Here is a 19,601-nt window from a genome sequence, read left to right as displayed (position 1 = left end):
TGAAATAAACATGTGTTTTAAGTCTGTGGATGCGGTTCTCCTTTAAATAAGGCCATTGAGATTTGTCAGATGTATGAGCGTATAGAAAAGCACATAAGTATACTTACAAATGAGAATAGCTGTAGAAGGCACAGTGACAAGGCTCATGTTAATAGTATGCAGCACATGGTTAAAAGAAACAGGTTGAGGCACATGGCAGCTACTGCAGGTCCTGTAACAGTCCTTGGGAAACCCAGATACTTTCCATAAAATTCCAGAGCATGCTCAGAGAAACATAAGGGTGAGTCAGCAAAGTCAAAACATGTGTCCCCATCCTGCTTCGTAGTCAGCTGTTGTAATTGTGGTGGAAATCACAAACCCAAAAGAGAAAAATGCTTAGCTTTTGGTCAGCAGAGTCATTCTTGCAATAAGTGGAATCATTTCAAAAGGTTTTGTAAGTCAAATAAGGCACATTCTTTTATTAAAAGAGGACATTCCAAGAGGCAAGTTGATCAATTAGAAAGCTGCAGCCCTACTTTTTATGTTGATGGTGTGTCTGTGGTTGGTGAAACAGTTAATGCAGTATATTTGTGGGCAAAGAATGAGATCTTTTGTACTGTTTGAATTAATGGGAGTCCCGTACAGCTCAAAGTAGATACTGGCTCCAACTGCAATTTTATGTCTCCAGAAACATTTGCTAGAGTAAGAGCTGCAGAAGCAGAACAACTTGATTTGACAAAGTGTATAAAGCTTGATGCTTATGGTGGCAAGAGATTCATACCAAAGTCTCAGTAGTGCTTTCATGTTGTTGTGCTAGGAAGAGCTATGACTTGCAATTTTTCATAGTCAAGAGACATGTGCAGTCATTATTAGGCCTCAGAGACAGTTTGAAAATGAGACTGCTTTCACTTAATAAAGAAGTTCAGTATGTAAGCCTCAATGACAACAGCTCAAATTTCATCCGACTATTTTTTTCTGGGTATGCTGATATTTTTGCAGACAAACTAGGCAAACTACTAGTTGTATTCTCTTTGAAGTTTGACCCAGAGGGCTGCCCAGTTATCAGACCAGCACGAAAATTTCCAATAACTATGCAGGACAAAGTCAAAGCCAAGCTAGGCCAAATGGTGCAACTACGAGTAATTTGTCCAGTAGAGGAACCTACTGAATGGGTGTCCTCCATGATGGTAGCTTATAAGAAAAGCTCAGATGATATCGGAATATGTATTGATCCAAGAGATCTGAACAAAGCATTAAAAAGGCCTCATCATCCAATGCGCACATTCAAAGAGGTTGCTGCCCTCATGACAAGCGCCACTATTTTTTCTGTCTTGGATGCAGAGATTTCATTTTGGCAAATTTTGCTTGACCAAAAATCTTCATTGCTAACCACTTTCAGTACTCCTTTTGGAAGATACAGATTTCTGAGAATGCCGTTTTAGAATAAAATCTGCAAGTGAAGTCTTTCAGCATGCAATGCAGCAATTTTTTTCTGGCTATCCATGTGCTTTTATAGTAGACGATATTGTAGTAGGAGGCAATGGTGAAGCCGAATGTGACAGAAACCTCAGGAAAGTTCTGGAAAGATTTCATGAAGTGAATCTTAGGCTGAATCCTCAGAAGTGCAGATTCAGGCCACGTGAAGTTACTTATGTTGGTCACTTGTTTACTAGTTAATGCATATGACCAGATCCTTCCAAGCAAACAACAATTCTTGAGATGTCAGCTTCAGACAATGTCCAAGCCTTCCAACGTTTTCTTGGCATGGTCAGCTATCTAGGCAAGTCCATTCCAGATTTAAAACAACTTTCAGCACTGTTACGAGAGCTCACATGCAGAGATGTAATTTGGTCATGGTCAGAATAGCACCAAAAAGTATTTGATGTCCTGAAACAGAAAATTGCTAATCTACCAACCCTTTGCTGCTATGATGTTCACAAACCAGTTACTGTTTCCTGTGATGCTTCTAAATTTTGTCTAGGTGCAGTCATTCTTCAAAAGGGTAGACCAGTAGCCTATGCATTGACAACTCTTACCCAGACCGAGATGCAATATGCCCAGATTGAGAAAGAGCTTTTGGCAATTGTGTTTGCATGTTCAAAGTTTGTGATTTTATTTCTGGTTGAACTATCCAGATTGAAACTGACCACCAACCTCTTGTTACTGTTATGAAAAAGCCTATGCATACAGCTCCAGCTAGACTGCAACTCATGATGCTCAAATTGCAAGTACAATTTCAATCTTGCTTACACAAAAGACAAACTTCTTTATCTTGCTGATACCTTATCCAGATCACGCAGAAAAATACAGAACAGCATAACAGTGAACAACTTGATTTTGAGGTAATGGAAGTGAGAAATTTTTCTTCCACCTGTCTTGATGAGCTCAGAACTCGCACAACTTCAGATCCAATTCTCAAGAAGCTCAACCACTTTTTCAGTCAAAGATGGCCTTTCAAACAATTTTGTTTACCAGTAGAAGTGCAACAGTATTTTCCACACAGAGATGAGATTTTGTCAGACAGTAGTAGTATCTTGAAAGTTCCTAAGGTGATTGTTGTAAAGTCCTTGCAACAAGAGTACATTCAGATCTTGCATTGTGCCCAGGAACTAATTCTACCAAAAGAAGGGCGAGAGGTCTAGCATTTTGGCCTTCAGTGTCAAGATATATTGAGAAAGTACTTTCATCTTGTTCAGTATGTTATAGTACAAAACCGCATCAACAGAAAGAACCACTTAAATTAAGCCAGAATCCTGAACTACCTTGGTTGACAGTAGCCACAGATATCTTTGAATGGAATGGTCAACATTATTTGTTGTTAGTAGGCTGTTATTCATATTGGTTCAAGATTGACCCTACTTCCTAACCTAACTTTCAGTACTGTCATTACTAAGTTGAAGTGACATTTTTCTGTCCATGGTAGTTCTCAGAGTTATTTCTGACAGTGGTGCACATAGTCAGCAGTTCAAGATATTTGTAGAAGAGTAGGACTTTGTTCATATTACTAGTAGTCCTGAATACCCTCAGTCAAACAGCTTGGCTGAACGTGCAGTTCAGCAGGCAAAACAGCTGTTAGAGAAATCCAGACATGCCAATAACAATGTTTTTTCAACTTGTTAAATCTCAGAAACGTTTTTCGTGATAAAGATGTTGGTTCACCTGCCCAGAGACGTACGTCGAGACAAACCAGAACCACACTATCAATCAGTAGTAATTTATTGGTTCCATGTGCTAAGAACAACAAAGCAGTAAAAGCCCAACTGTTGGAAAAGCGTTTGTCCCAGAAGTCTTCCTTTGATAAAACCAGCAAACTGATCCGTTCTTTAAAAAAGGGGGAGATAGTGAGGATGCAGACATCAAAAGGTTTTGATCTCATCGGATTTGTGAAAAGTTTGTGTCAAGAGCCACGATTGTACATTGTGGAATCACAAGGAATGGAATTCAGACGAAATCGGAAGCATTTGTTACCAGTGTCCAAACCACTGTTACAGCATCTTGCCTGTGAGAAACTGTAACTCTGAGTGACTTGTCCAATGTTCATGTTCCAGAGGATATTCTGTCAACGAATCCCCATTCCTGAGAAAATCCCTGAGACTCCTCACCCAGAACATTCACCAGTGACTGTCCCTGTTGCTAAACCCAGTCCTAACTATTATGTCATGAGATCAGGTTGCATCTTGAAACCTGCTTCCAGATACACGGAAACCTGGACATGACTGTTTTTCTTTATTAGTGTCTGTATAATTGCATGCCTATTCAAATGTCATTGTTTATATGACACAGTTCAGTAAAGAGGGAGGATGTAGGTCAAAGTGTGTGAAATACCTTTAAGAAGCTTTCCAGTGAGTCAGCACATGTATATTAGTACTGAGCACATGCAAGCAACAGTGTCATTTTGAGTCAGCAGAGTGAGAGCATGCAAGTATGTAGTCACAGTTATTTCGATAGTTCGTTTAAGTTTAATGTCCCTGGCATCCATCCTGTTGTATTTGTATACAGTAAACTACTTAAACGAACACTCAAGCCTCAACGTTGTCTTAATGCACATAAGAAGAGTGACACTTACTATGACCTCCAAGGGCTCATTCCACAAGATCAGTTTCCACTTCTTTCACTTTATCAAAAACTTCAATAGATGACATTTGTGCTGCTGCCACCTGGTCCAGCACTCAAACATGTATTGCTCATTACTAGCTGGATATTTTTTCAGGGGACAAGCCAGAGTTTGGTTATGCCATCCCTGGAATATCCTTCCATGAAGACCACTCTGGGTTTCAGCAGTTGAGGACTCTGTCTCATTGGTTGAGGGACAGATGAAAATGGCATCAGATACAAAAGTTAAGTACTCACCGTAATGATGCATCTGTTGTTTTTCATGCTTCCTTCAGTCCCCCTTCCATTAATTAAAGATTTATATATGGGTCTCTGGTATAACCTGAAGGATTATTCCATATTGGTCTTTCTCCTGTTTCAGTTATAGATCTTCCACTGTCTTGACTCTGGCACCTTGTCAGTTACCTTTTTTTCCCTTTATGAATGCTATTGTTTTTAGCCTTTTGAATTCTAAGATTAAAGCGGCAAACTCAGTTTGAGGTAATACTGGGTCTGGAGGGTATTATGGATAAGGGAGGAGCTTGAGCTACTGATCCTAAGTCTGAAAAGTGACTAAAGTCTGATCCAAGCTAGAATCTGAAACCCATTAGTTGAAGGGCAAAAACAGACAACACAGATAGATGCATCATTACATAAACTTTGATGTTCAGTTGTCTATCTCGCCTTCGTTTTTGCTGGTTGGGATCGGAGCTGATCCTCTTCTCTGACTTGGCCATCTTCTATAGCTCGAAAGCTGTTTACTGGCTCGAGGCTACCCCTTATTCCATGATGCCTAGCGATAGCTACCCAGATCTCGCTTGCCACTTCAGCTGTGAGGTGTCATTTTTCTGGCTCAGGCTCGTATAAAGTTTTTTGTATAACTTTCTTACTTTAGAATTCTATATTTTTAGTGTTTTATTGTTAACGATTAGTCTTGTTTTTTGTGATAGCTAGTGTGTAGTTGTAGTATCCCTTCTTTTCCTTGTAGAACTCGTTTAACTTAGACAGTTCTCCCTCCCCCCTCCCCCCCTATTCTCTTCTTGTCAGGTTAGCTGTTTAGGTTAGAGGCTTTCCTTCTACCGTTCTTTCATAGGCTAGCCGTTTGTTAGAGGCTTTCCTATTAAAAAAAAAAAAAAAAAAAAAAAAACCTTTAGCTATAGTCTTGCAGTACAGTGTGTTTTTGTGTAGACTGTTTTTTGCTTTGGTAGCTGTTGTTGTATTTGTTGTTTCCTTCTTTCAGGATGTCAAAGGAATCCAAAATGTCTGGATTCAAGAAGTGTGACTCATGCTGTCAGAAAATGTCTCTGACAGATGGGCACACTTCTTGTGTCTGTTGTTTAGGCGCTGTGCACCTGCAGGACTCTTGTTCTATCTGCCATGCCTTTAGTCCAAGAGTCCTGCAGGAGCGTAAGAATAAGCTTATTCTTAGGGTCTTTTAAAACCCCAAGATTCACCAGCCAAGAATCTGCCAAGCTGTCTGCTTCAAGTTCGGAGCCGTCCTCAGTTCAGACTCTACCTTCTACTTCGATTCCAGCTGGCACCGATAAGACTATCTCCCCGTCGGCTCCATCAGAAACTTCGGAGCCTTCGCGGACCCACAAGAGGCTGAGGTCCCTTTCACTGGAATCGGTACATTCAGCTCTTCGGTCTCCTTTGCTTCAGAGCGAGCACAGTCACCGATCCTCTCACTCCTCTCGATCCTCTACACTGTCGGATCACAATGTGGAGAGAGTGGTCAGTAGGTTGCTAAAGTCGCAGGCACTTGCCAAGATGTTGTCCAGCCCTCCTCAACAGGTGTCGGCTCCATCCACTTCTATCGATGTTCCTCCTCTGACTCCAATGAATTCGGAGCCGGAGTTCATTGGGGTTCGAGTAGTGGAACCGTTGGCTCTGATAACTCTACCTCCTTTGGTTCCGACATCGACTCCGATCCCCTCAGTGGTGCCGTCCGAGGGATCTGGGCACCGGGGTTCCCTCGTCGACTCCGAGGGGGAGAGTGGCATTGGACCCTTGTCCCACCCCGTTCTCCCTCTCGGAGCTTCGGCGCAGGTGAGCTCGGCTCCTACATCGGCCTCGGAGCCGTCTCCCTCGGTGTGGAGAAAGATTCCGATTTCCTCGGAACCGGAGCTTTCTCTGCCTCGTGGCAGGGACGCCTTCATGAGGAGTGTGCTGGCCACTGAGTCAGCTCCACTATTGGCCCCACCGTCTCCGTCCTCTGTAGTGCCTGTGCCAACCTCTGCTCCTCCTCCAGACCCCAAGTGTAGGGAACCAGCACTCCAGGGCACCCCATTGGGTGTTTCCTCTTCTTCCGAGGCCTCCCCTGATCATTCAGAGGAACCCCCTTGTAAGAAGTGCAAGAGGAAGCACATTGACTCCCCTGAGTCTGTCACTTCTGCTACAGATTCTGATGAAATCCCTACGAAAGGGAAGAAAGCGCTCAATTATTTTTATTGTTTTTTCAAATAAAGTGTCAGTGGTGAATCCAATCTCAGCAGTGTTTCTGTTGACTTTACTTCTGATACAGACTTAGATGATTCGAAAGGGTCCCCAAGATCCCCCTCTGAAGATGTTTCCTTCTCTGACATCCTAGAAATGCTTAAGCAGAGGGGGAACTGGAATCTCCTAGCCCCTACCGAGGATGAGTCTGTATTTCTGGATGCGGTTTCTCCACCTTTCGATCCACTTATGGCAGTGGTGGCTCGAAAGGCTTGGTCAGCTCCAGATACAGTGGAGCCAACTCCGAGGAGACCTGGCAAATTCATCACAGCACCCCAGGATAAGCAGTTCCTTACCAAAGGTGTTCCTGTTGATTCCATGGTGGTAGCAGCAGCCACCAAAAAAGAGTTAGCGGAGACCTCTTTGTCTGTCCATCCTCCTAACAAGGAGTCTAGGACCATGGACAGATACGGGAAATGAATGTTCGCTTCAGCGACCTTTTCTATGAGGTCACTGAACTACTTATGTCATTTTATCCGGCTTCAGAGGGATCTCCTTAAAGAGCTCGGAGATGCCCTTCAAGATCCATCAGCTGATGAGGCTCAAGCTAAAGTAGCTTCCCAGCTGGCGATGCTTAATTCTGTAGTTAACTCCTCCATGAGGCTCATTTCCTGTGCAGCCGATGGTGCAAGTAGAGCCGCAGGTACGGGTGTGGCCCTTAGGAGGCATGCATGGATGCGGTTGTGTAATTTTGCGGAACCTTTTCGAGCGTCATTCACCAACACCCCCTTTGATGGTTCCTTTCTTTTTGGACCACATTTGAAAGACACTTTGACTAGGTGTGAGCAAGAAGGCAAGACGCTCTCTGCCGTGGGAGTCCTTTTCTCCACTCCTTCTAGACCGTACCCCAAAGGTCAGAAGAGTGGCAAAATGTGGTTCCGAAAATCCCAGGGAGCCTTGCCTGACACACGTAGCGATTTTTTCCTCCAGGGGCAGAGGGGGAAACAATAACAACAGACGCCGCCCTCGTGGCAGAAGGGGTCTCCAGAACCAGGGCACAGAGAATCTTTCTCTGATGAGCCCTTTCAGCATCCCTGAAGGGTTGCCCGGCTGCTCACCTCTGGAGGCAGTCGGGGGAAGACTTTCACTGTACCCAAAAGCCTGGCAAAATTTAACACAAGACAGATGGGTACAGTCAGTTATATCCAGAGGTTACAAAATTCCCTTCTGTCAACCCCCTTACCATCAAGGAAATCCCTTCCAGATGTTCCACCCAATCTGAAGGACCAAGCAGTAATAGAAGTTTCAAAACTGCTAGAAAAAGAGTCCTCCAAGAAGTCCCAGCAGACCAGCATGGATTCAGAACTTACTCAAGGTTCTTTTTGGTACCAAAAAAGACAAGGGACTGGAGACCGATTCTGGATCTCAGCAGACTAAACAGGTCTGTACAAAGAACAAAGTTTCGGATGGTCAAGCTACAGTCCATTCTACCCTGTCTGGGTCAGGGCAATTGGATCTGCTCGATAGATCTTCAGGACGCATACTACCATATCAAGATGGACAGGTGCTCCAGGAAATTTCTTCGCTTCCAGCTGGGAGCCAGTCATTACCAGTTCAGAGCTCTGCCCTTTGGTCTCACCACAGCCCCCAGGATGTTCACCAAATGTATGGCAGTGGTCACGGCTCACCTGAGACCTGAGACGTCGAGGATTCCAGGTGTTTCCATATCTAGATGACTGGCTCCTCACTGCTACTACCAGGCATCAACTTCTACAAGCCAGGGACTTACACAATCACAATCTGCTCCCAGCTAGGCATTAAAATAAACTTTGAAAAATCTGCCTTGTTGCCCTGTCAATCTATCACTTGCATAGGAGCAGACACAAGGAATATGTCCGCAAGGCTACCGCTAGAAAGGGTATCTACAATTCGTCAGCAAGTACGAATTCTAATGCAGAGCAAAAGAATCCAAGTCAGGTTCGTCCTTCAAACTCTGGGTTTCATGGCAGCAGCCATTCTTCTAATCCCACTGGCCCGCTTTCACATGAGGATCCTTCAGTGGCTTCTGTTCACACAGTGGTCTTTCCAACAGCAGCCCATGTCTCACATGATCATGATTACAGAAGCATGCAAAAGGCACCTTTCCTGGTGGATGGTCTCCCCACTAGTGACTCAGGGCAGTCCCTTCATTCAGCCCCCTCCGGTAGCCACAGTGACCACAGACGCCTGATAGGGTGGGGGGGCATTATCAGGGCAGAACAGTCCAAGGCACTTGGCAACCTCACGAGTACCATCTGCACATAAACATCCTAGAAATGAGAGCTGTGCTCCTAGCATTGCAAGCCCTTCAGGACTCTCTTCCTTCTGGGACCATTGCAATTCAAACAGACAACATGTCAGTGGTGTGGTACATCAACAAGCATGGCGGAACCAGGTCCTAGGCCCCTGTGTCGAGAAGCACTCAGACTGTGGCAGTGGGCGATTTCCTCCCAATGTTTTCTGATTGCGATGCACATCCCTGGGAGATCCAACGTCATTACGGACAGGCTCAGCAGAGCTATCCTTATGCCTCACGAGTGGTCTCTGAATCAGGAAGTTGCGGATCTTGTCTTCCGCAAATAGGGACAGCCTTGCTGCGACCTCTTTGCCACCCCCTTCAACAGCAAATGCAGCAACTACTTCTCCTGCTTCCAGGTCACTCACCCAGAGACACTCTAGTCCACGATTGGCCTCAGGGGCTTCTTTATGCCTTTCCTCCATTTCCAAAACTCATACAGAAAGCAATATCATTGGGTTGCAAAATGATCCTCATTGCCCCCTACTGGCCTCGACAGTTATGGTTCCCGTTCCTGCACCATTACCTTCTCGATCAGCCCTGGACTCTGGATCCTGTTCCAGACCTACTGATTCATCACTCAGACGGGTTTCATCAATCCATCCAAACTCTCCAGCTCACAGCTTGGTTGCTCCACTTTCAACCTTAGACAGGCTTCCCAGCATTTCCCTGGCTGTACGTGAGATTATTGTCTCCTCTCACAAGTCCACAACCAGAAAAACTTATCCTAGTAAATGGAAATGTTTTTCTTGTTGGGCAGAGGCTAGGAACGTAGATCCATTTTCAGCCCCAGTCCACGAAATTCTAGAATTCCTAGCACAATTTTTTTCATTCTGGGTCCATTTCTGCCACAATCCGGGTTTAATTAGCGGCCATTTCTAACTTTCATGTTGGTTTGTCAAATTCAAACATTGTCTCATAAGCTCTGTAAAGCTATTTTGAGAGGGACCACTCTCCTTAGGCCTCCAGTGAGAGATCCCCCTCCTCCTTGGAACCTTAATTTGGTACTAACTTCCTTAACTCTGCCCCCTTTTGAACCAGCAGCGTCCTGCTCCATTAAGTTTCTATCTTGGAAGACACTCTTTCTGGTAGGTATTCAGCCAGACGCATCTCTGAACTTCAGGCACTGTGTGTTCGTCCCCCATACTTGGTTTTTCATAAGGACAGGGCTGCTCTGAGGACTAATCCTTTGTTTCTTCCAAAAGTCTGCTCAGAAAATAATTTAAACCAATCTATAGACCTTCCTGTGTTTTTCCCTAACCACACCAACAAGGCAGAGTACAAATTACACCAATTGGACGTTCATAGACAATTGCGTTTTTACCTGCACAGGACTAAGGAAATAAGGAAGTCGGACCAACTATTCCTTTCCTATGCTCTAGGCAAACAAGGTCTCCCAGTTTCCAAGGTGACCTTATCCAGGTGGTTGTCTCACACTATTACTTTCATTTATAAATTGAGGAACAAAGAGTTACCTATCAAACCGAAAGGTCATTCTACTAGGGCCTTGGCCACCTCTGTAGCCTTCCAATCTAGGTTGCCCATGGATTCGATCTGTGCAGCTGCTTCATACCTTTATTTGTCATTACACGCTAGATATGGTCTCCAGGAGCAGAGCTGACTTTGGTTTCACTGTTCTGAAGAGTCTGTTCCAATGAGCCGCCTAGGATTGTAGGTGCTAGGGACGCTGTTCCAACCAGCAAGAACGAAGGCGAGATAGACAACTTAACATAAAGAAGTTATGTACCTACCATAACGTTCCATGTTAGTTGTCTTCATCTCGCCTTCTTTCTTGCGTCCCACCCTCCGTCCCCCTGTCCTGTTGGACCGAGAGGAGTTCTGATTTCACTGGCTGAGTGTTCTCTGGTTTGTTTAGTCTACTGACGTAGAGGGTATGACAGGTATACTCAACCTATTTGTTTGGACAGGTTTATTCTCTGGCTATGTCTGGGGTTAGCTATTTCAAACGAGATCTGGGTAGCGATCACTAAGCATCATGGGATAAGGGGTAGCCTCGAGCCAGTAAACTGCTCTCGAGCTATACAAGATGGCCGAGTCCCAACCAGCAAGAAAGAAGGCGAGATGAAGACAACTAACATGGAACGTTATGGTAGGTACATAACTTCTTTTTTTTATCACTTTACTTTTATATACAGGTTATTCATATTTTTATCAAGGGGAAGAGAAGTTGTGGACAATAATTATTAAAGAGCTGAAAGAATGCATTTATGAGGGGAGCTCATCTCCATCTGATGAAGGGCAGAGGCCCGAAAGCGCTCATCATTTGTATGTCTGTTATTTTAATAAATAGAAGATGTTGGAACTCCAGCAGTGTCCAGTCTTTTGTGATTTTTGGAGGTTACATCACAGCATGATGGAATGAGTCCCCAAAGTAAGGAGAAACAGGAAGATCAGGAGACATCTGAAGAAGAAATATGGACATGGGAAAAAGAGATTTAAAATGGTGTAATACTTATGCAAAGGAGAAAGCAAAACTAACCAATACAAAAAGGGCAGCACCAAAGATATTTGAAGAGAAATGCAGACAATGGAATCTGGACATGGAAAACTTTACAATACAAAAAATAAGAAGACAGAGGAAAAGTAGGAAAGAAGTTCAGTAATGGAGAAGTTAAAGAAATAGAAACTGAGGTTATGGAGTACCTGCGAAGTGAAGGATTCAGTGTAGAAAATCTAATTCAGAAAGCAAGACAGCAGGATAGAGCAATAGACATCCAAATTAAAGAGAAACCAGTGGAACAGGAAGCAATTGGTCAGTTGCCATATGAATATATTTTTGAGCCTTCCACTGGAAACCATTATAAATGTTCACTTGAAGCTGGACAGCAAGGGAATGAACAGGAAACTGTGGCAACTCTGACGCAGTTGATGAGGTTTGATAGGCTAGCGAGTTCCCATATGACAGAGCAACAGATGACATCGGATGAAACTGAAGAGAATGTGCTACAGGAAATGCTATAAAACTTTCTATAGAATGCCCGCAGAAAATAAAGAACAAAAAAATTTACTCTCAATTTAGAAGAAAATAAGCTAAGAGAAGAGTTGCTTGATTTAACAGTGATAGATAAATAAATATATTAAGATCAATGAAAGAAATAGACTACAGAAGGTCACTAAAACCCAAAAAGTTAGAAGTTTGATAAAACAAATGAACACAGTAATTAGGTCTGTCCATAGAGATCCATGCAATATAACAGAAGTATATATTACTGTGCAGCTAAATTAATAACAGATAAAATTCTACCACAAGAACACAGGATAGTAAGGGAAGGGGGGGGTAGAATTTGAATACAGTCATGGAAGTATTGAACAGAGAAAACTATAAAGCAATTAAGACAAGAAGTGTCAGTGTTAGAAGCGGAAACAGATCAGCAAAAATACTCATAAAGATAGGCATGATAAAAGCAATGCGCTGTGTTACAATGGGTCAGGATTTGTCATGCACTATCGCAAATAATAAACTAAAAATATCAGCGTAGGCCGAAAGATACACAGATAAATATAAAGGAAAAGTACAAAATAAGCAATTTACTGATGACACAAAAAAGTTTTATAGAGAATTGAGACACAAGGTAAAAGAAATTGAAAAACCACCAAAAAAAAGAAGAAAAAGATACATTTTGGAAAAGTATTTATGAAGATCCAGTGGAACATAACAAAGATGCTAAATGGATGGAAGAAGTATTAAAAAAAAAAAAAAAAAAAAAAAAAAAAAGTTCAAAGGTACAGGATATGAAATGGGATGAAGTGACAGCCAGAGAGACTGAAACAAAGTTAAGAAAAGCCTCTAACTGGAAAATCGCAGGCCCAGATGCAGTACCTAACTTCAGGTTAAAATTAACATCTTTGCACAAAGATTTAGCCATGAGTAAGAACTATTTATATGCGCACCCCAAACAGACACTAACCTTGCTAACAGGAAAAACAATGCTCCTCCTTAAGAGTGAACCTACAAGCTACCCTAAAGATTATAGACAACATGCCTTCCAACGACATATAAACTATACACTCGAATCGATGCAGAGTTTATAGTAATTTAGAAGAAAACTCAACTATTACAATAGTAGAAAAGGGCAATAAAAGAAAGTCATGTGGAACAAATGATCATGTTAAATAAAGTCATAGGGGACTAATCTAAGTCATAGGGGAAGAATCTAAGTATGGCATTGATTGACTGCAAAAAAGTATTTGAAAGTATCCAACATTCATGGATAAAAGAGTGCTTAAAAATATATAAGATTACACCCTACACTTATAAAACTACATCACAACGACCATGAAACAGTGGCAAACCACTTTGCAGTTAAGCCATGATAAAGGACAAATTATTATTTCCAGGGATAAAAATCCAAAGGGGGATATTCCAGGATGACACTCTGTCACTGTTGCTCTTTTGCCATGCCCTTAACCCATTAAGCTGTCTGCTTATTTGATTGAGTCTTTGCTATAATTTGGCTCCCAAAAAGCAACAAAGTGCAAAGACTTCTCATCTTCTCTGTCAATGATTTAAAACTGTATGGCTCATCAGATGAGGAACTGAAAGCACAACTGCAAGTAGTCAAAACTTTTTCAGATGATATAAGAATGTCATTTGGTCTTGCTAAATATGCAAAAGCAACCTTTAAAGCAGAAAAGTTGCAGTACCAAGAAAACAACAGTTTAGGACAAGAATATGATATAAAAGAACTTGAGCAAGAGGGAGTGTATAAATATTTAGGAACTGATGAAGGATCAACAATAAAACATGAGCAAATGTGAATAAAACTTAGTAGGGAATATTTTAGAAGACTTAAATTAATCCTGAAAACACTGTTGACATCTAGGAACAAAATTCAAGCTATAAACCAATTTGTTCTTCCTGTCCTAACTTACAGGTTTTGAGTGATTGACTGGCCCCAAAAGGTGTTGGATAGATTAGACAGGAAAACAAGAAGGATGCTTCATGCATGCTCATCATATGATTTATAAAAATCAGTTCATTCGAAGATTATATAGTCGCCATTCTGAAGGAGGTATGGGCCTACTTGAAATGGATTACATGATAAAATCTGCAGTTGTGGGACTGCATACATACCTGCTGACCTCACAAGACCCAAATATAGGGAGTTTTGAAACATGAGGAGAATAAGTCTAAGATGACTTCCCTTCTTAGTCTAGGAGAAGCATATTGGCTTCAAGTGAGAATGGAAATCCAACCAGAAGTAGGTAAAAATCAGGCAGCAACTGAATGTGCCAAAAAAAAATAAAAGAAGGAATATAAGGTGAAGGATCAAATGAGAAAGCAAGAAATTTGGAAAATGCATAAATATATTTGCAAGTATAGAAAATCCTGGAAGAATCTCATGTTGATCAGGATCAAATGCAGGAATTATTAAGGAGTGGTGAATTCAAACTAAAAGATGAAAGGTTAATATTGGCAACCCAAGATAGTGGGCTATGTACGTGTTGGTTTACAAAGTCCATTGAACATGTGGAAGAAACAGACAAATTTAGGTTTTGTAAGACAGAATTGGGAACAGTCGCACACCTTGTTGCTGGTTGTGACATACTAATGGCAGAAGGACTGTACACTAAAAGGCATAATAATGTGGCAAGACTGTTGCACTGGGGATTGTGCAAACATTATGGTATTGAAGTGGCTGAAAAGCACTGGAAACATGAGCCACAAAGCATCATAGAAAGTCATGAAGTCTACATCACATGGGATCACCCATTACCAGCAGTTCAAAAGATAGATGCATGAAAACCAGATAATAGTGGTCCATGAAAAGAAGACAAAAGTAGCATTAATCATTGAAATCGCTGCACCCAGTGATTTGCATACAGAAAGACACAAAGTTATAAAATACCAGGCTTTGCAGACAGAAAGAAGAGCAATGCGGAAGAACGATACCCAGAGAGTTCCAATAGTAGTAGGACCAACAGAACTTATCAAAACAAATCTCCAATCATGTTTAGATAAGTTACTAATATGTGTAACTCCCTATGAATTGCAGGAGGAGTCATTACTGGGCACATTGTGGTTGCTGCAAAGAGCACTTCTGACTGACATCAAAGATTGAAACAGTACTAATTTCATTAACTTTAATCGCACTTTGATTTGGGAATGGGATCCATTCCTAACATGGTATTAGAAACCCAGAAGACTTGGAGACGTTAAAAGAATGAAACAATATTATATCCAGTTTTGTCTATTTTTGTCCATTTTAAATGTATGGGTCATCGGAACTATTCGGTTCCGACCTCTGTGCCAACTTCAAAGCTTCACTGGATCCAGAGCTTGAACTCAACTCCTACCTCTGCCTCAAATGCTCAGATCTCGTTTGCCACTTGAACGATAAGGATGTGAGAGAGCTCTCAAACAGCTTGCTTTATGCTTCAACACTTTTGCCACTCCTCTCCTACAGTGAGAGAGAGATATCTCATCCTGTGATATTTTTTGTAATATAGAACTTGGGATTAAGCTCTAGCAATTTATTTAGTATAGTCTAGTTAACTTACTAAGAACTCAGGGCGATCTTTCCTTCTTAGCAGTTTTTTTGTAAGAAAAAAAACATAGGTTATATATTTACTTATATCTTGTGATTGTACTTTGTATTTAACATACTTTCTTTTAGGATATTCAACATGTCGGAATCCTTTGGGTTCCAGAAGTGCTTGGTGTTATGAGAACAAACTTCCACCCTGGACCCATACTCCAAATCTGTTTATTGTTTAGGTGCTGCACACCTCAGTGTAGACTGTCAGTCATATGCAGTATTCAGTGCTAGAGTCCTTCGGACCAAAAAGGGCAAACTTGTTTGAAAAGGGCTCTTTCCAACACAGACACCCCTTCCTTTTTTTGGCATCCTCTTCCAATAAAGATGGAGATCAAAATCAAAGGGAAAAGAAAAGGAACCCGATAAGGACAAAAGGGAAAAAGAAAGGAGAAAGTCTCCCACTAAATCCACCAGAAAATCACTCTGGAACTGATGACCACTCTCTGTAACAACCTTAAGGTACTTGGAAGATCAGATCTGATGACTTCTCAAGTCCATTCACCTTCTTCATGGATCAAATACTCACCAGGATCAGTGAGTTCTAGACTACATTCCCCTATCCTTCAGGAAAGGAGATACTGTCGAACACCTTCGGTGGCACCATCCACTTGGTCATCAAGAAGCCTCACAAAGCTCGTTGCCATTAGGATGATGAGGAAGTTTTTGAGTTGCGGATTCAGCTTGGGGTTATCCTGGTACCATCCCCTTGGAGGGTACAGAGTACTGTTCATCTTACCCTTCCCTTACTAGAATCCGTACTGACTTGCCCTTCTGGTCCAGTGTTATTGGATCTAATTGGAACCAGAGCACCTTTGTCTGCACCAGAGCTACTTATGACTTTAACACTGACTGCTTCTCTGTCTCTTGACTGTAATGCATTATGATCAAGATGAGACTCTGAGCCATTGCTTCTGCACTGAGTTCAGAGGTGGTGAATCTACACAGAGATTCTCAGAGCTGTCTCTCCTACATCTCTATCGGATCTGAGGGAGTCCTCCGCACCAGTGGCAACTTCTGTCTTCAAGGCCTTTGAAAGGGTTTTGGCAAATACCAAAGATAAGATGTCTTCAGCCAGTTTGGCTCCACCCAAACCCCAGCTGAAGTCTGTTTCCTCTCCTCGTCACCCTGTCAGACATGTACAGCTAGTATCAGGGGCTTCCGAGGAAGTCTGCTTTGTCAGTTCTTCGTCCAATTCTGAACCGTCTACTGCTCCTCCAGAAAACGGACATGCAAACAGAAGCACTTAGACTCTTTCCCCAGAATGTTTCACTGAAGATACTGACTTAGAGGAAGGTTCCCCCTTGCTCCCTGTCTGAAGGTGTCACATTCACTGATGTTCTCTAATTAATGAAGTGGGGAGGGGGTTAGTCGTCCCAAGACCCTTCTCCAGATGACTCTGTATACTTGGAAGCTTTTGGTTTCAGGCCAGCATCATCCTGGGTGGTACCTCCTGTTGATCCTGTTATCAACCTTATGGCTTAATAGACATGGAAGGATCCTGAGATGGGGGAGCCCATCCCTGAAAAAGCTGATCACATCTTAGCTGCACCTAAGGACAGGATCACTGGAGTAAAGGTCCACCAGTAGATGCTATGGTGATGAAAGCAGCCACCAAGAAAGCACAATTGGAAGAAAGATGCTCTGTTCATCCTCCTAATGGAGAATCTGTGGTAATGGGCAGATTCAGGAAGCAAGCCTATCCATCAGAAACTTTCGCCCTTAGATCACTGAACTGTTTTGTCTCATTTAACAAGATTTCAGAGAGACTTGACCAAAGAGATCACAAAGTTCCCCTTGAGGGTATTGCCTGCAGATGCTCAGAAAAGAGTGAACTTCTCAGCTTTCTATCCTCCAATCCTCCTATTTAGCCGTGTGTTTACTCTCTTAATGCAGCTGATGGTAAGGCCAGAGCAGCAGGCAGCAACATCACTGTGCACCGCCACACCTGGATTCATCTTTGTTACTTTGTGGAAGGCTTTAAGTAGTTCTTTGTAAATGCCTTTTATGATGGTTCCACTTTGTTTGAACCTGAATTTAAAGACACACTTACCAGGAGCCAACAAGAGGGTAAGACTCTCTCTTCAGTGGGAGTACACTTCTCCACCCTTTAAAGAACTTTCTGTAGGAACTGGAGATCAGGGAAGATGATGTGGTTCCAGAAATCACAGACTACTTGCCATGGCTCCCAAGGTGACAAACCTTCCTCTGGCAATGAGTGAGGAAATTTTAATGGATGACACCCGAGAAGCAGAGGAGGACCGCATAAACAAGGTCCATTTTCTTGAGTGTTTGCCTGACTGTTGCACTCTGGAGGCAGTCGGGGGTGCCTATCTCTGCACCCTCAAGCCTGGCACAGAATAACTTCAGATTCCTGGGTGCAAAAAATAATATCCAGAGGCTATTTAATTCCCTTTTCCCTACCACCACAGAAAAAGAAGAAAGTCCCTGATGTTCTACCTAGTCAGTGGGGCTTAGCAGCTGTAGAAATTTCAAAGCTTCTTGAAAAGAGTCATCTAGTCCATCCCCATGACTAGTTAGAATTTGAGTCTATTCCTGGTTCTTTTTAGTACCAAAGAAAATCAGGGACCTCAAACAAATTTAGTATCTCTGTCACCTAAACAGTTTGTGAAATGGACAAAGTTCGAGATGGTCACGGTGCAGTCCATTTTACCTCCTTTGAGGAAGGATAATTGAATGTGCTCCATAGGTCTCCAGGACACCTACTGTCACATCAAGATAACAAAGCAATCCAGGAGATTTCTCCACTTCTGGCTGGGAACAAATCACTATCAATGTTGTGCACTGTTATTTGTTCTCACCACAGTCCCCGGGGTGTTCAACAAGATCATGGTAGTAGTAGCAGCACAGTTGTGCCTATTACAGATCCAAGTTTTCCCACACCTCGACGACTGATTCCTCCCTGCTTCCACCAAGCATCTGCTTGTACATCACCTGAACCAGGTACTCCAATTGCCTTTGGACTTAGTTGACACTTTTGTAAATTTACAAATATTCAGTACAGAATATGGAGTTCATAGGATGCCACATAGACACCAAACTACAAATAGTCAGCCTTCCCCAGTCCAGAGTTCTGTCACTTCATCTCATACCTTTTTATGTACTGCATCAACCATCACAGTCATTGAGGTTAGTTCTGAATCTTTTCGGTTTCATGGAGTCTACAACACTAATGGTCCTATAGCCAGAAACTACTGTAGTGGACCTTAGCACTACAGTGGTCTCAATCAATTTACTCTGTACATTTGAAAATTCAAATTATGCAGATTTACAAACAACGCATCACTTGGTGGACAACATCCACGAAGGTGACCCTGGGTCATCAAGTCTGTGAGGAATCACTAATTGCAACAGTGACCATGGATGCCTCCCTTGTAGGGAGGGGAGTGCATTTCAAAGGGAGAATGGTCTCCAGTGATGACCATGTATCTTGGACCAATCTTCACATCAACATCTTGGAGTTGAGAATGGTCCTTCTAGTGTTGCAAGTATTTCAGGACCTCCTCCCTAAGCAGAAGCAGAGTCCATTCCTAACCCAGCTTAATCGTAATCTTGACCAATGGATGGGACATCGGAAATTCACCCCTGGTCTGGCCCCCATGTCTCTGATAGACAGATGCTGACAGTATTACCCAAACATATGCCCCCCACAGAACTTGTAGAAACTTCCTAATGAACATACCACCTCCTGTTAAATGAATGATACATAGTGACACAGTTGGGGTGGATTGCACAGCTAGGCTTAAAAGGCCTTGGTGGTCATTAGCCTAGTATATAACTATGAACCTACAAACACTATCAAAACTCACTGAAATTAGATTTGGAAAAATCAACAAGAATCCATTTTATACAACATTAGCATTTTTTGTGCTGCTAATCTCTTGCTACTTTCCTAACCCCCAGCAAATCCAGCACAATGGTCTCCATTAACCCCATCTTACCACTTAAATTCCATTTGTTACTTCCATTGTTGCATTCCTTACATATAAGACAACATATGAGCTTCTTTTTGACTAATTTCACCACTCTATATTGCTGCTTTAAATCCTCTTCATAATTTTAATTTTCAGCCTCTAGGATACAGAGTTTAGGATTTTACTGTAGTCTTGTTTGGTTCTCTAAATGTCCCAGTTGTCTACATGAAGTGTTATGGTAGTTCTATAAGATTGTTTGGTTATTTT

General features: G+C 42.3%; 1 protein-coding gene across 3 annotated transcripts in view; it reads left to right on the top strand.

Annotated features, from left to right (window-relative positions):
• Positions 1-19,601, top strand: part of USP3 (ubiquitin specific peptidase 3) — a 1,626,170-nt gene that overhangs the window by 850,258 nt on the left and 756,311 nt on the right. The window lies entirely within an intron of this gene.

The sequence above is a fragment of the Protopterus annectens genome, chromosome 7.part0, assembly GCF_019279795.1.
Source record: "Protopterus annectens isolate FY-2018-M chromosome 7.part0, PAN1.0, whole genome shotgun sequence".
In the NCBI taxonomy this organism is placed as follows: domain Eukaryota; kingdom Metazoa; phylum Chordata; order Ceratodontiformes; family Protopteridae; genus Protopterus; species Protopterus annectens.
The sequence above is the reverse complement of the archived record's forward strand: the minus strand, read 5'-3'. Positions and strand labels throughout refer to the sequence as shown.